At 41.8% G+C, this 13,697-nt stretch overlaps 1 protein-coding gene across 1 annotated transcript in view; it reads left to right on the plus strand.

The window, feature by feature from the left end:
• Window positions 1-13,697, plus strand: part of erfl3 (Ets2 repressor factor like 3) — a 50,077-nt gene that overhangs the window by 18,620 nt on the left and 17,760 nt on the right. The gene's annotated exons all lie outside the window — the stretch shown is intronic.

Genomic DNA, 13,697 nt, shown 5'->3' on the forward strand with positions numbered 1-13,697 from the left:
AATAGCATATTTATATCTACAATAATAGTTCATATTCTTATTTTGAATAGTTATCACATAGATATACAAACTTGTAGTCCAGTCTGTAATTTTAGGTCAGCATGTGTTGGAACATCACACCAGCTCTTTTACTTAACTCAGTGTGGACTCTAGAGGCATTGAAGGGTGTATCTTTCTACAAATATGGTGGTAGAGACGCTAAAATGTCTTTATTAATAAAAGTATCTAACTTTCTACTGCTGTAAATAACTGTGTCATCAGCGTATACATAAACAATCTGATCCACGCTGTTTATAGAAATGCAGAATAATGGTGACACATGATTAGAAAAAAAAGAGGAAGTGATGCATGTGGCTTATACACAGTACACAAATCATGAAACATAATTGCATCATCTACTGTCTTTGGATAGTCCAACAATGCTGCATGATGATGCGCGATGTCTAAAGAATGAAATGGGTAAATCACAGCTGCTGCTGCTGTTGTACGGCAACGTCCAATCACTGTCAAGGGGATAAATGCTCGAGCCATTTGCAACTTTCTTGATTATAGTGAGGCTATTTTTGGAAATGGGAAGAAAATGTGTGTGCCAAGCTCCCCGGTTACTGAATGGCTTGAACCTTCACTATTTAGTCAACGTCACCTGTCATCTAGAAAGGTGTGAAGATTCAGGACATTGTTGACCGTTCAGTGTCATACAGTATTTGCATCTGAATCACAGGTTTTAGTCAGTGATATTGACAGTGGTTGCTGTTTGAAACCCACTCAGCTTTCAGAAAGGACTGATCTGCCATTCTGATCCGCCAGGGACATTTCCTTACTCCCAAATGCATATGAGGATCTGCTGTTAATCCGAACCCGACCAAAGCATTACACCAGACAACTTTTGACTTTAAGATGCAATACAAATCCCATATCTGTAATATTACCACTGATTAGAAACACAGTAATGAAAATGGTGGTAGAATACAGGAGAGGTTCACAAGGCTTACAGCAACAGTCAGGTGTCCATGTGTGTTGAAAGAGGTTTTCCTCGCTGTAATCCTTCCTCTTGTTCATACTGACTGTAAAACTGTTACTTTCATGTAAGTTATGGAAGCCAAAATCCACAGTGTTTTCACACGGTCAGTTTGTGCAAAGTGTATCTGGAGCTTATATTAGGTCTCAGTAGTCTGAGTTGGTGATATGAACTGTATATCTACCTTATTTACATTTTTAGCATCAATTCCCCTCCCTGTTGAACTGTGGTGGAAGTATAGAAACAAAGAAAGCGACTTTGGCACTATAAAGACTAATGTTGAAAGATCTACTTGATTTGACTCATTTTTACTCATATTAGCTTCAGATAAACTTTTAAATACATCTTTGCTCGGAAGAAGGTTTTGGCCCCATCACCTTAAGAGCATTATGAAGAGATGATTATAAGGGATGATTATGACAAGAAAAAACAGTTTCAGTGTTCAGGCTCCTGAATTATGGTTTAAGGCAGCCTTGAAAAATCATGAACTCGTCCTTTAATGCCCCAGAGTTAAAATGGGATGTGTAGATTAGGAACTGAAGTCGGTCTCTTGGTAACGTTTCGGTTTCTTTTTCATCTGGTGAGCCCTGATAAGTTTTACTTCAAGGAAACACTTAAACACACAACAAACAGCCACAAATCATCAGATACAGTCACATCTTTGAAGTTGAGAAAAAAATATTGTGATGATTTTTTTGTTTTTATGCCTACATTACACAGTCCTAATTCGATAAAAAAAAAAAACAGAACACAAACAACTCTTCCGAAACGTGTGGTGTAAACATCAGGTGTCCCACTGCTTTGTCTCTCACTTGCCATCGAGCATCCAGAATGTTAATCCACAGAGGAATGTGTCTGCTTTAGACGCTACACAGCCGGCCTCTGTGCGTGTGTTCATGACTCAGTTCTCTTTTTACTTCATTTCATAATGTTGTTTATTTCATAACGTCGTAGAAAGGGGAGGGGGGGGGGATCACAATGAAAGTGCTGCCTGTCAAAGAGAGAGAGGCCTTGCAGAGTCTTTTTGACATGCGGCATGTTTTTTTCATCAGACTCTGTTTAACTCCGGCCTTGTTGCCAGCTTGTTGCAGGACCGCTTGGTTGGTTTATAGTGGAGTCTTGTTTGCCTTGAGCAGCCTTTCGATTTGGAAAGGATGGAAAAGTTCTGTCTTGTTCTCAGCCAAGGCTACTGGACACACGCATGCACACACACACACACACACACACACACACACACACACACACACACACACACACACACACACACACACACACACACACTCGTATAGCACAGAACTCTGTCTCCTGACGACTACCTGTTGCTGGCAGATTCAGCCTCCCACTCTTTCTTTTTCTTTTTCTTGTTCGCTCTCCCCTGCCCCGCACTCTTCCCTTTCTAATACCTGGTCTATTTGAGTCTGTGTTCCAGGCTTGAAAGGATTAATTGCCGTTTATGCTTTATTTTTTTGTTCTGTTCGTTTCTGGGGGGGGGGGGGGGGGGTTATTTTTAGGCCTTAAGTGTCTGGTTGCTAGGAGACAGTGTGAGAGAGAGAGGGAGAGAGAGAGAGAGACTGAGAAAGAGAGGCCAGAGAATGGAGGAGAGTTTGCGTTGTGAAGACTGAATTACAAACACATTCACGCACTGAGTCAGCACTGACGCACGCTCACACACATAAATACACACACACACACACACACACACACACACACACATACGCAGGGTGTTTTAGTTTGTTATCGTGGGCTTGTTTTTCTGGTTCTGTGTATCCTTTCACCGGGTCTGCGCTCCTTGTGTGTGTGTGTTACTGTCATTTTTATGTTTTGAAATTTTGGCTCCTTTACAGGACCTGCTGTCACACGCATTCCTAACTGAGCCTGCAAGTGCATATGCAGGCTGAGTGTCGCACATGTTTCTGAATGCGTGCTCATTTGTTGCAACAGGTGTGCCTCAATTTTCAATTCTTGTAAATATTTTCGATCTTTGATGCAATTAGGGTTAGGGTCCGGAGTACGCATGTATACACCTTTTCTCTCTCTCTCTTAATACTCGCGTCTGCGTTTCCTGTTGGCATGGGAAATGGTTGTTTTTCTCGCCAGATTTTACTGTACTGGCAGACACTAAGTGCGATCAGAAATTTACACACACGGACACACACAGGAAACAGATCTGTTGTTGGGGTGCACAACAGTTGCTAACTTCCTGTCCCGCTCTAGTGGCACATTCCAGGAAACCACCTCCCAAAAGTGTCACCTATCTCTGAGACACACGCTCACACTGAGCTCTCCTCCAACCGACAGACGTACAATTCAATTATTAAACAAGATCAAATTTACTCCCGTGTGGTAAAGTTGCCCTTTTAACTCTTTTGACCCCACAAACACGAGCACATACGTGCTGCCACAGGGTCCCACAAAAAGCTTATTATAATTTCCTAAGCTGGCATCTTCAAATGTCTTTTTTTATCCTTCCAGCAGTCCAAAACTCAAATATATTACGTTTATTGTCATGTGTGACTGAAAACAATCAAATCCTTACATTTGAGAAGCTGAACATTTTTGCATTTTTGCTTGAAAACGGACTGAAATGTTATATGAATATTAAAATAGTTGCAGAGTCATGTGACTAATCGATTTGATGGACTAATCCTTTCAGCTCTAAAAGACAAGTTTAACTATTGCATGTCTGAGTAAAATCCACATTACATTTTACACAGAAATAGAAATAATCGTTATTGTAACACTGATGTCCCTGTGTGCACCTACACACTGAAACGAGCACGCAGCGAAGCACACAAGTACAGGCAGTTGTGAGTGTAGGCAGTGTGCTGTTGAACCAGAGGTGAAGTGTCAACTGGCAGCTCTCTGCCAAGCTGTTAGCTGGAGAAGTACATTAACACCAGCCTGTGAGGTAGAGAGACAGAGTGAAGGGGAACAGAGGCGCCTGTGGCCTGTAACATGGCTGTGTTAGGCCTTAACAGCTTTTCCCCAAAAGTCACTTTGAAATTATTAGCCCATCATGGGAAAAGTACAGTTTGTTTTTTCATATTTGTGACATATTAAATTTGTTTACTTCTTCAGCTCGTATGATATCTACAGCGCAGAGCCGAAGTTTTGACATTTTGAAGCCAGATATTAATGTAAGATGTTTGCAGTGTCAGATTTATATTCATCACACATCTTCTGCGCTACTACAAAAGAGTACTGCACATATTGCAAATGAAATATAAAGGGAAAGGCTTGATTGTATAACATTTACTAGAATAAAAAATATATTTACTGTGTGAAATTTCTTTTGTAAGTGTAAACAAAAAGTCAAACTATGAGGCTGTCACTGGGGTGTATACACTATTTAATCTCGATTTTTTTTTTAAAATTGTAGTCTATTAAACATTCTACTTACACGATAATAGGTGTTAATGGGTGTTAAGTTGTGATCTTGGTCCTTCGCATCATGTTGAAGTGGTGTATGTGTGAATCTTAATGTGTGTATGTCTAAGGAGAGAGGTTAATGTCCTGGGAGCAGCGCGTCACTTTGGTGAGAGTAAATATACCAAACAGCGTCCTGAGAGCAACAAGACTCTTCCCTCGCTGACACAATATTATTCTGCTGCTCTTAACCCACTCTGGGGATCGCACACACACACACACACACACACACACACACACACACACACACACACACACACACCACACACATACACAGGCTTGTTTATGAGTGTGATTACACAGATAGAAGTCCAGTGGGTCCGTCCCACCTGAGGGCGCATCAGGTGGCTTTAATATGAGCTCTGTATTGTTTTGTTCTCCTGCATCCTGCATACATTTTTTTGGCTACAAGTGACTTTTCCTCTTTTAGGGAACTGGAAGGTTCCCGTGTGAAAAGGCTGGATAAGGTGTGTGTCTCTTTGTGTATGTGTGTGTGTGTGTGTGTGTTTGTGGCTTTTCTTAGAGCTCGGAGAAGAAGTGTCTGTTGTGTGTACATGTTGCCAGTAGCACGGGCTGTATAGTGTGTTTAGTTGTCCCACGTGGTTAGATACTAGACCACTGGGTCCTTCAAACAACGCTCTTCTCAGCCTCTCTACAAACCAGAGGACCCTCTAATGTGATCAAATATTCATTGAGTTAGTTTTACCTAGTTGATAATTAGTTATTCTGTTGTTTTTGTTTGTTTTTCTTCTTTTTCTTAAACTTTATTAAGAGACTCTTGTTGTTTTGAACATTTAAGTCCTGTAATTACAAATCAGGTATATTTAACAGCATCTGAACATGTTTTCAGATGGATTTCCTACCTTTTCCTACTTTCTGACTTCCAGAAGTTTTACATTTGTTTCACTTGGTATGAAAATGAACTTCAAACTTCCTTTTTTTTTTGTTCTCTTTTTTTGGGTTCAAATCTTAGCCGTACAGCTGCGGGACATCCCCTGCTTGCGTCAGCTTTGAAAAAAACACATTATATTATACATTTTTCCCTAAAGAAATACCCAAAATGATTAATCGTTTATCAAAATAGTTAAATTTCTGTCTAACCGTAGCAGTTCTACTTACATTTGACACAAAAACTCACTTGTGTTGGATTAACTCTGTTGAGCATGTTTCAAATCTCTGCAAGTTGTCTTTCATAACATACTGAGATTGTTGGAGACCTGTGAACACTCAGCTGCAGTGTAAACTAATTTGTTTATGGGCTAAAATATTCAAAAAACCACAGTTACAGCCCCGAAAGCCTGTGACATATATTCAAACATCTGTCATTTCTAATAAACATCTCAGTCAGTTAGTGTAATACACATAGGCTTAGTTTCTGCTTTCAAAGTGAACCTGAAAACACACACACACAAACACACACACACATCAAAGCCTTCCCTCAACTAACGGATATTTTAACCATGTTGTGATTTAACAAGCCGTTTGCAGTCCAGTGGTCGAGCATTAGAACTGGATGTGAGGAGAGGATTTTGCTCTGGAAGACTGGATACCTATAGACCCTCATATCTTTTTTTTTTCTTTTTTTTTTTTTTTTAAAGCCTCGTCGCTCCTCCCCTACAATTTCCTGGAAAAGACGTGTGTCTGTTCACTGAAAGACGAGCTATACAGAGCAGAGTGCAGAGAAACTGAATTGTTCATCTTACATCATGTCCTTCTCATTCTCTGTCCACTTGTGCCCCCGTCGCCTCCTCTTCCTCCTTCAGCACTTCTGTACTTTCCCTCTTTTACCCATCCATGTTGTGTGTTCTCTCTCTCTCTCTCTCTCTCTCTCTCTCTCTCTCTCTCTCTCTCTCTCTCTCTCTCTCTCTCTTTCTCTCTCTCTCTCTCTCTCTCTTGCTCTCCCACAGTTGAACAATAACCCCAGTGTGTGTGTAAGTGTGTGTGGCGCTATTTTTGGCCCCTCCAAGGCCACAAAGCACTCTCTTCTCTCTTGCTCTTTCTCTGTTTGTCTCTCTTCTACGGCTATATGGCAATGAGTAAGAAGCCTATAGAAAATGTAGACTACGGCGACCTCTGAGAATAGTTGAGGAGCCTTCGAGGCTTACATGTTTTTGTGTGTGATGTGTGTTAAACCGCTCGGAGCAAGCAGGTGAGGTAGGGGTATGAGCATCGACCGGCTTCATCGCGACCTCCAGCTAGTACGACTCCTTCAAGGGAAATTAGTCTCCATCTGTGTTATTCACAACAAGGTGCACATCTGTGTCTCTGAAAGATTGTTTCCAAACCAACTAAATCTATGCGGCATGTTACAATTAAACTTGATGATCACAAGCCTTTGCAAATTAGCTGAACATCGCGCACTTAATCATCATTATCTAACTCAAGTTCGCAGAATTTAAAGTAAACCAGTATAAACTTCAGTCAGCAGTTATTTTTCTAATCTGCGTTGTTGCTGTGAGTGAAAAGAACGTCTCTCCAAATCTGATGATTTTGATCTTTTCAGATAAACTGTTTCTTAGTTGAAAGAGAAAATTCTGCCACTGTTTAAGCTAAATAAACCATTCAAAAACAGCATGGGAACATCTGAAAAATACATAGACACAAAGTCGAAAAAAAACAATTTCTGAGCTCATGGAAAGTTGAAAAGACAGAGAGATGTCTTCATCTGTTTTATTCTTCTAGCACTTCTTGGACAAAGATCAGCTTCACAGCAACACACTGAAAATATATTCTTTCTTTCATATTTTAGTAAAGAAAAAATAATTTTTGAAGTAAATTGCACAAATTGGTAATATCAAAGCTCATAATGTAACAATAAATCAATAATGATTAATAATTTAATATCAAATCAGTATCAAAGAGTGATGCTTGCACTTCTCTTATACAGTTGATATAAGTCAGACTCATTTAGCATTTTCATAGTTTATAATAATCTGAAAAACAAAACAAATACATTTAAAGTTGGAATTTCTCTCCCAAAATATTCCCATCAATCTTTTGTCTCACATGTTTTTCTCACTTTTGTCTCTCTGTTCTCTCTCTCTCTCTCTCTCTCTCTCTCTCTCTCTCTCTCTCTCTCTCTCTCTCTCTCTCTCTCTCTCTCTCTCTCTCTCTCTCTGTCTCACTCACCTCGTCCTCCTATAGTATCGCCTAATGAATTTTTAATGGACTTGGTGGGAAGAGTCCAGACACTTTGGATTCAGGCTCTGATTACCTCCCTCCTCCTCCTCCTCCTCCTCCTCCTCCTCCTCCACCTCCTCCTCCTCCTCCTCCACCTCCTCCTCTTCCTTATGTGGAGCCCACCTCTTTTCACTCTTACTTTCTCTGTCTTCTTCTCCGAGTCTTTTATTATCCCTCCATCCCTCCCCTCCACCCCCTGGTCTTGTGTTTCTGTCTCCTCTGTTCCCCGAGCTCGTCGCTTCAGGCACTTTCACTCATCCGAGCAGCTGTGACAAAGACAAGGCTGTGTATACTTGTGTATGAATGTGCTATAGGCAAATACTGTCTGTCTTTCCCTATTTTAGTGCTTTTTACAAACTCCGAGAGCCAACATTGACCTCACCCCCCCCTCTCCTCACCCCTTACCCTTTACCCACCCATCTACATACACACACACATACACACTTGCACTGGTCGTTTCCCACATCCACGCTAAAGCTGAGTTGGGTTAAAGTAGTCCGGTGCCAGACAACTGCCGCTAATAGCTGCTCTGAGGCCCCGGCCCTGTGTGTAAAACCCTGAGTCTGCACTGTTAGTTTGGCACAGGCCTGTCAGTTGATTTGCTGCTGAGTCGGACTCGCAGCTCTGGGAATCTCTCCTCCTCATCTCTTTTCTCACTCAACTATTTTGTCTGACTGCTCGTCTGTCTCTCAGTACTTCCCATCAGTCCCCCCTCCTTCTTCTTCCAGCATATACTAGATACTTCAATCCCGGGTCAGGGATCCAGTCAGTGACTTCTCTCAGGCTGAGTAGTTGTCAAATGTTTTAGAGCTGCGACTAAAAATTATTTTCGTAATCAATTAATTTGTAGATGATTTTATCAACAAGTCGACTAATTGTTTGTCGAAAAAGTTCAAGTTTGGTGGAAGCATAGTAATAAAGAAAGAGACTTTAGCTTTAAAAAAAACTGACTGAAGCTTCATATTAGCTTCAGATAAACTTCTAAATACAATTTTGCTCAGAAGGAGACTTGTGGATATTTTGGCCTTCATCACTTAGATTTTAAGTGCATTATGAAGGGATCTAATGGTCAGTATGAACAGGAGGAATAATTACATTCACATTCACAACAAAAACATTTTTCAAAGTTAATTTTGGCTCCTGATTATTGTTTTAAGACCTTTTAATCAATTCTAAAACTTTTCAATTTGTTTTTATTCATGATTTTTGTGCTGTCAGAAAGGCTGCTGAGATGAACATAGGACACATGAGGCAAAAATGAAAGAACAATACTGGTGAAACTCACTGTGAACTCCCCAGAAATAGGACGAGAACTTGTGTAACTGTGCCAAAAATGGAGCAGACATGTTACGCAGGAAATCTTACAGCACTGTTGACCAATAAGCTGCCCTTTAATCAGCATCAACACCCTGCTCGCTCCTTCACAGTCTTTTGTCATTTCTTCTTTCTTTTTCTCTTCTTCGTTCTCTTTCACTCTTTTATCACTTATTTGCGTTCATCTCCTCAGCCCTCCTCTCTGCTCTTACGGTGTGTGTGTGTGAGAAAGAGAGTGGAGGTCATTTTTGGACCGGAGAGCTACGAACATAACTGAAATAGCATCAGTGTTAGAAGTCTGCTAGAGGCCGGCCACCAGGATGGAAGAGGCATCCGCACTCCTGGGGGGGAGGAGGAGGAGGAGGGAGGGAGGGATGGAGGAAAGAAGGAGGCGGAGGAGCCTGGGGGGGATAAGCAATTTGACCTGGATGACAACAGACTACCAGACGAGCTATGATCTCATCGCTCCCTTAATCCTTCCCCCTACCCCACCCCATCCCACCATCCCCTTCTCCTCCTCCTCCTCCTCCTCCTCCTCCTCCTCCTCCTTCCTTCCCTCCATCCACCCACCCCCTTTCCAGTCATTGTCTCTCTTTCTCTCTCATCTCACTCTTGTTTCCCCCCCGATATCCCTCCCCCGTCTCTTTTTCTCCTACTTTCTTTTCTCTGTTGTGCTCTTGTCCCACTGCTCACCCCATCTCATCTTGCCTTCTTCTCTTTCACTTCCAACCTCCACCTCCCTCCCTCCAGCCTTCTCCTCTTCGTCCCCCCCTTTGCATCACTTTCTACCACCTGCCCCTTACTAGTCCCAACTCACAACACACACACACACACACACACACACACACACACACCTCTTGACGCACTTGCACTCTCTCTAGTGTCCCAGGGCAGAGATTAGACGCAGCCCTATCGTCAACCTTCCACACCAGTCTCTACATTATTGATGCCAAGTCTGTCTATGTGTGTGTGTGTGTGTGTGAGAGAGAGAGAGTGTGTGAGGTTTGTGCATGCATGCTGTAATGACTATCTGGTGTCTCCCCTGAGAAAGAGGGAGGGGAGGGAGGGGGGTGGTGGGGGAGGAAAAGAGCCAAAGAGAGGGAGAGTTGAGGTCAGAGAGGTTAAGTGTGGTGTGGAGGGGGGTTTAGGTCACACTCTACTCCTCTCCCTCTCTTCTTCATCCTGATGCACAGCTTCACACACACACACACACACACACACACACACACACGAAAACCATACATACAGATTCCAATAAGTCCCTGCTGAAATTCTTCTTTTGGGTATACGAGGCTGATGAAACGGATCAGTGTGCGATAGTTGATCTAGTGTGAGTCAGGACAGCTCAGCTCGGGTTGGACACCGAGTGGATAAAAGGACAAAGACACCTGTTCTTGCTCGCAGCATTCCTATACTGTAAACATAATCCCTACCATGTCTCCCACACATACACACACACACACACACACACACACACACACACACACTGGGTCAGTCGAGTGAGTCGCTGTTGCCATTGTTTCATCAAAACTATGCAACAGCACAGAGGACATATCATCTGGGCTCTTTGATGTGAAGGTTTTGACAGGTAAAAGGATGAGTTACACACACAAAAAAACAAAAAGCAGCCGACACTCTGACTGGTGGTTTTGATATTCGCTGTTGCTAAAGAATCGATGACAGCGAATCGTGCCTCATTTTCTGGTAGAGTATGTCCTCTCGCTTTTATTCACACACACAGACAGCCTGAAAGTCCTCCAAGTATTTATAAGGGATCCATTTCACTCAGTGACCTGAAATATGATGTGTGTGTGTGTGTGTGTGTGTGTGTGTGTGTGTGTGTGTGTGTGTGTGTGTGTGTGTGTGTGTGTGTGTGTGTGTGTGTGTGTGTGTGTGTGTGTGTGTGTGTGTGTGTGTGTGTGTGTGTGTGTGTGTGTGTGTGTGTGTGGTGACCTCTGTGGTCCACGCCAAAGTCAAAAAGATCATTACAGATGCATTTTTACAGACGCTACACATTCACAAAGTCCCTGACTCAAATCAGCACATTCACAAACCCTGAGATAGTTTTCTTTTAATATTTATCTGCTTGTGTCTGTTTGATGTGCTTCAAGGCATGCAGACGGTTACTCACACAGGATAAACTATCTACTCGTACTAAAAGTCATCTACTGTCAGCCATTGAGCAGCTTTATTGGAGCTAGCGAGACAGCACCACCTCAGGGTCAGTGGTCAAGATACGGTCAGCACTACTCATTTATTCATCTCAGACAGATGGAGGAGCAGCCACTTCTTGACTTGACTCGATCATCACTTGCCTAGAGGAGAACAGCCAACATCACTTTCTGTAAAGATCGTGTTGTCCTCTGCAGTGTGCGTGTGTGTGTGTGTGGGAAGGATTGTCTGTGCTCGGTCATGGCGGTGTATTTGTGTGTGTCTCTGTGATTGTAGTTCACTCAGAGTTTGATAATGCTACAAGAGTGTGTGTGAATGTTTGAAAGAGAAGAGGGAGGGTGCGAAGAGAAAAAGGAAATAAAATGAGTGAGTGTTGTTTCATTTGCATGTAAACTGCTACCTACAAATGAAGGACTGGAAAGTCTGAGAAATAACAGCAACAAACAAGACAATTTATGCACTCGTGGTCGTTTCACATATAGAAATATCTGTCTTAAGTAACGATTATCTTTCTCTAGAATATAGCGTTCGGGTTGCGTGTGTGGCCAGGCTGTTGATTGCACCATTGGTCTCCCACGATCTGCACATTTTTTACCACTAATAAAATCCTGTCTGGAATATTGAGATGGAAAATGTGTAGGCATCTTGCACATTGTTTGACTGATATTCAGAAATCTTTATTTTGAATGGCAAAATGACTCCTGAGTAGGTGGGAATACTGAGTGATTCATGTGGCTCACAAATACATCACTGTAACTGGAGGAAAACCACCAAGAAAGGGTGGTGAGGAAAAGCTAGTAGCCTACGTTAAATGAGTAAGAAGACACACAGGAAGGTAACTTTCCTCTGGAAACTTAAATGTGTCTGCCTCTACACTGCACTCGAACCAAAAACGAGTAAAGTAGTTACTCATATTGATGATAGGCTCCAGTAGCAACACTTATATATACAGATTCATGGAGGTCTGGCAGATGTGCTATCAACGTTATTTAGTGTTATGCAACAGTTACTAAATGGTAAGAGCCGGCTAGTGCAGCAGAGATTATCAGGGCTATCTATCTCCGCTTCAGGCTGTCATCCAGTAAATCCATTGACAGGCCTGCACATCTATAATCTGATGATTTGGGCCTGTTTGTTTCCCAATCTGCAGCCCAGCCTGTCTCATTTCCTCTGTTGCCATTTGCACGCTGTGCAGTAAAACACATGGCAAACACTGGCTTCATGCTAGCCTTATAGATCTTTCCATGTCCTCCCAAAGTAGAAGGTAATAATAAACATCGTGTGAAGAAAAATGGAAACCACAGACTCTTGTAAAATAATAGCCCTGTAGTAAAAACAATTTTTCTGAAACTTGTGAATTTTTGATAGATTTTTATAGTGTCAGAGGGCTGCTGATTCAACTCATTTATTGTTTTTACATGGGACCGCTGTTTCTAACATTTCTACTTTACATATGCACTTTAAAGCAGTCCAATATAACATCACCACAGCTTTGAATTACAGCACAGCATTGAGTCAACACACATGTGCGCGCACACACACACACACACACACACACACACACACACGCACACACACACACGCACATAATTAAAGCAGCATTTTCAACTAAAAGTGTATGGTAGCATTTATCAAAGTGTAGTGTACTGCATTGCATTACATCATAATTTTCTGATAATTCATTGTAATAATATAATAACTTTATTTATATAGCACCTTTTTAAAAAAGCATTAAAATACAAAGCAAGACATTGTAATGTGATGCTTTGTACTTTATTTGCACCAAAAATCACAAAAAAAACAACATCAACAGGACTGGACGGCATTAAATGTCTTGCACACTGACGCTATAGTAGGGTGAATGCCTTCTCTTTGGTGATTCAATCTCCTCTCGTGTGTTTATCTGCTCTCTAACGACAATTGTTGATATAATCAAATTTAGTCCAGGCTATATCTGGCTCAATATTACACTGTAATAATCAGTTTTGCTTGATCGTGTCAAATTTTCTTGACCACCAAGGCAACAGCATGTAAGTGGGAGATACAGATACACAAACACAAGCAGAAGCACTGGCACATAAACTCTTTCGAACTCGTACATTTGGTCACACACATGCTCATATATCCACACCCACCACGTCTCCTTCTGGGTCTCTCACTCTGGGTTTCCTTCAAGCAGCGGGTTTAGAGATGAAGGGACAGACAGGACAGATGACTGGCCATGTTGTTTTCCTCCGGTCGTAGGAAAGAGTGACTGCATGAGAGAGGAAAGAGGTGGAGGAGAGGTGGAAAGGTTTTTTTTTTGCTTTTTTTTGGTAGGCCTAACTGTTCCACAAAGCCCTCTGACACTACAACTTTCAGTCGGCCTGTTACAGTTTCAGTGTGTGTATGTGTTTCCTGTGAGAAGCTACTGTGGTGAGGTGGTGACCCTATAACAGCAGAGGAGTGTGGTTTATATAAAAACCTTTAGATGGTTTCAGTAAAATCAAGATCAATTAAGGTTTTTAGTCAGGTTAAAGCTTTTTACACTGCTTCTCATATCAGTGTTTGTAAGATCTATTTCCTTACTTTCTCTCTTCTTCAATTT

This window comes from Scomber scombrus, chromosome 7, assembly GCF_963691925.1.
Source record: "Scomber scombrus chromosome 7, fScoSco1.1, whole genome shotgun sequence".
NCBI classification, from domain to species: Eukaryota; Metazoa; Chordata; class Actinopteri; order Scombriformes; family Scombridae; genus Scomber; species Scomber scombrus.